Source organism: Cnephaeus nilssonii (genome assembly GCF_951640355.1).
Source record: "Cnephaeus nilssonii genome assembly, chromosome: 19".
Lineage (NCBI taxonomy): Eukaryota > Metazoa > Chordata > Mammalia > Chiroptera > Vespertilionidae > Cnephaeus > Cnephaeus nilssonii.
In genome coordinates this window covers 11,593,104-11,596,753 of record NC_137090.1, presented here as the reverse complement: position 1 = coordinate 11,596,753, position 3,650 = coordinate 11,593,104, and the positions used below count along the sequence as shown (strand labels likewise).

General features: G+C 46.1%; 1 pseudogene across 1 annotated transcript; it reads right to left on the bottom strand.

Annotated features, from left to right (window-relative positions):
• Positions 1–835: 835 nt before the first annotated feature.
• On the bottom strand, positions 836–3,321 carry LOC307115431 (glucosamine-6-phosphate deaminase 1-like; annotated as a pseudogene). Its single transcript has 3 exons — positions 3,264–3,321; positions 1,594–2,333; positions 836–903 (listed from the first exon to the last, which is right to left on the bottom strand). The product of its transcript is annotated as a glucosamine-6-phosphate deaminase 1-like (transcript).
• Positions 3,322–3,650: the final 329 nt, after the last annotated feature.

Here is a 3,650-nt window from a genome sequence, read left to right as displayed (position 1 = left end):
GTCCCCTAGGGATCCAGGCCAAATCTTTTGATCTTCAGCAGAATGACATCATAACCAAGGTGCTAACAATGTGGTCATAAATTATAAATAACAACCACTTATCTACATTTTCCGTAAAAAACAGCCAAAAATCTCGTCCTTAAAGGCATGATACACAGAACATCTTAATCTATAAAGGATAGAATTACTCAAATGTTATGGTGCCCAACCTATTGGTGAACCAGATCAGATTTTAAAAACTTGCTCTGAGGTTTAAAAAAATTCCTGATTGCTCTTAGTACAAAAGCAAGTGAAAAATAGCACAGATGTATCTACAATAATATTTGATTTTGCCAAGATCTTCCACTAGAACATGAAGCAAGCATGTTTGACATTCTTGAGTTAGAGCATAGGGGAGAAGATACTTAGATGTTTTCAAAGTAAATTACTTAGTAATAAGAAATTTGACATACTGCATTCTTCCATTTGTCACAAGAACAAACTGACAACAAAGGCTATTTAAAAGAAACGCTCAGCTCTAAAATGCTCAGCACTTCTAATTAACATTGCTGTTCTCCCATGGTATGGGCTCACGTGGTAAAACTTGTCAGCTTTTTGTCGGGGCCAGGAGATGAGAAACAGAGCATGCCCTAATTAGCTGATTGTAAGCTTAGTTAACATCTTTAAGGATGATGGACTCATAAAATCTGGCCATTGTTCTGTGAAATAACGGAAAACCGCAGAATTCCGTAGCCCTTAGCCATAGTTTCTGCTCAACATCTTGAAGTTGAGCTCAGCACCACCTGACTCAGCAGCTCAGGGCTGAGGTGAGTGCTAGTCATCAAGGTCCGGAATGTCACTCATTGTAGGAGCAACCCCGGTAACTTTTGGATGCAGAGTAGGCGATGTGCAGGTGGTAAAATCCTGGCAGGAACACCAGGATGCCAATGAGCAGGACAGGAGCGGCTGGTCTGCTGCCTTTGAAATACAGTGGGACCTTGGTTCCCGAACTAAATTCATTTGGGAAGGCTGTTCGAGAAGCGATTTGTTCGAAAACGGAATCATTTCTTCCCACTAGAAATAGTGTAAATTGAATTAATCTGTTGCAGACCCCCAAATGATTCCCTGCTTTAACCTTTCTTATATACAGTACATGTCTAAAGTACTGTTTAATCTATAAATCAACACTTCTTAAATTTATCGATCCACCCCTACTAGCCTTAACCAAATTTTTCATAATCACTGCCTCCGAAATGCTATCACCAGCTACCAGCTTTTTGTTTATCCGAATCAACAACAATTCTTCTACCTATTCAACTGCCTGTGGTTGTTGCTTTGTGAGCACTTTCACACCCTTAGCAACATTAGCACCCTTGATGGCCTCTTTATGTTTTAAAATTGTGCTAATTGTCGATTTTGCCAGCAACAAAAGCATTCTCTCCTTTGTTTGTTGCCTGAGAGACACTTTTTATCCTGCTGAGGTATCAGCATGAAAGGGTTGTCAGGTTCAAAAACCAAAGCTTTGTTCGACAACCGAGACATTTTTCCCCATGAGCCACTAGGTTGAGAACCGAATTGTTCGAGGTGGGAGACTTTTGAGAACTGAGGTTTGACCGTACTTGACAGCCTTCACTTTCAGCTCCAGGTGGCATCCTCATCGCACACAAACACGGTGCGGGGATGCTCCTGGAAGGCAGACACGGTCCACATATGGCTCACGCCCTCCTCGGTGGCTTTGTACAGAGCAAAAGCCTTTGGAGCCTTGTAATCCTTATGATAAGGATTATCACCTCCCTCGTATCCGTGACAGCGCCCATGCCAGGGCCATCGTGGGCATCTTGGAGAGACCTCCATCAAAGAACCTAGCACTGGCCAGTATGGTGTCCTTCACACAGGCCCTGGACGCCAGACTGGAGCCCGGCTCATTGAAAGCCATGGGTCGGGGCCGATGCCTCCAACAAACAGCTCCATCCCACCTGCAGCCTCGATCTTGTCCTCAAAGGCGCCGCTCTCAGCCTGCAAGTCGGGTCAGCTGCATTCCCACCCAGAATGTGGGTGTCTTCTGGGCGGATGTCAGTGTGCTGGAAGAAGCTGTTCCACATAAAGGCGTGGTGACGTTCTCCAGGAAGGACTCCTCCACGTTGAAGGTCTTCCCGTAGTTGAAGGACAGGTCTCCATTCTTAGAGTACTCAGTTCACAACCAGTGCTCCGGTGGGAAGCCCCAGGATGAAGTACTTGTCAGGTCCTGGGTTAAACTGGATGATGCGGTTCCTGGTGTTTGGCGGCCCACTTGCTGGCCTAAGAGTAGTGGTCCAGGATGATGAGCTTCTGATGGCAGATACCTCCCTCAGCAGCTGCAGCAATGACATGGGTCTCAGGGCTGAGGGAGAACCCTTTGCAGATATGACCTGCCAGCAGGAGGGAACCTGTGATAATGAGAAACGTGCCGATCAAAGACAGCACTGTAACCCTGGCCAGTGTTGGTTGAGCGTCATACCATGCGTCGAAAGGTCACCATTGGATTCTGGTCAGGGCACATGCCTGAGTTGCAGGCTCAACCCCCAGTAGGGGGCATGCTGGAGGAAGCTGATGGATGTTTCTCCCTAGTCCATGTTTCTCTCTCTCTCTAAAACATCAATAAAGACATTTTTTTTTAAAAAAGAACACACACACACAGCACTGTAGCAAGCACCGTGGCTTTATATGGGACCTTAGGAGGCTTTTCTTAAACTGAAGGTCAATGTAGCCATCATCCTTGTTACAGAGCCTTGAGTATTTCATTTTTAAAAAATATATATTTTGCCGAAACCGGTTTGGCTCAGTGGATAGAGCGTCGGCCTGCGGACTCAAGGGTCCCAGGTTCGATTCTGGTCAAGGGCATGTACCTTGGTTGCGGGCACATCCCCAGTGGGGGGTGTGCAGGAGGCAGCTGATCGATGTTTCTCTCTCATCGATGTTTCTAACTCTCTATCCCTCTCTCTTCCTCTCTGTAAAAAATCAATAAATATATTTTAAAAATATATATATATATAATTGATTTTACAGAGAGGAAGGAAGAGGGATAGAGAGTTAGGAACATCGATCAGCTGCCTCCTGCACACCCCCTACTGAGGACTGAGCCCACAACCAAGGTACACACCCTTGTCCAGAATCGAACCCGGGACCCTTTAGTCCACGGGCCAACATTCTATGCACTGAGCCAAACTGGTCAGGGCAAGCATTTCACATTATTACTAGGGATCCCAGTAGCCAGGTTGGTATGAGATGGCATAACAACAGCTGACATAGCCAAGTCGCCCGCGTGCTGACAGCTCGCTCATGGTTGGAAACACAGACACTCATGACCCCCCTCACCTAACTGCCACCCACCCCACCCTGCCCAGACAAGCTCAGCACCGGAAGCCCACACACTTGTTCGAATAGTTTATATCTTTTTTGGATTTTCTCTGGGTACCCTTATGCCATCTAGATATGGACAGTTTTATTTCTTCCTTTACAATTCTCTTCATGTTTTTTCCTGGCCTTAGTGCTCTGTCTGGGGCTTCCATTGTAGGGCTGGACAGATGTGATAGAGAGATCCCTGTCCAGTTCCTGATCTCAGTAGGAACACTTTCCATAGTTCACCATTAAGCTGGATGTTGATTCTGTGTGTGTGTGTGTGTGTGTGTGTG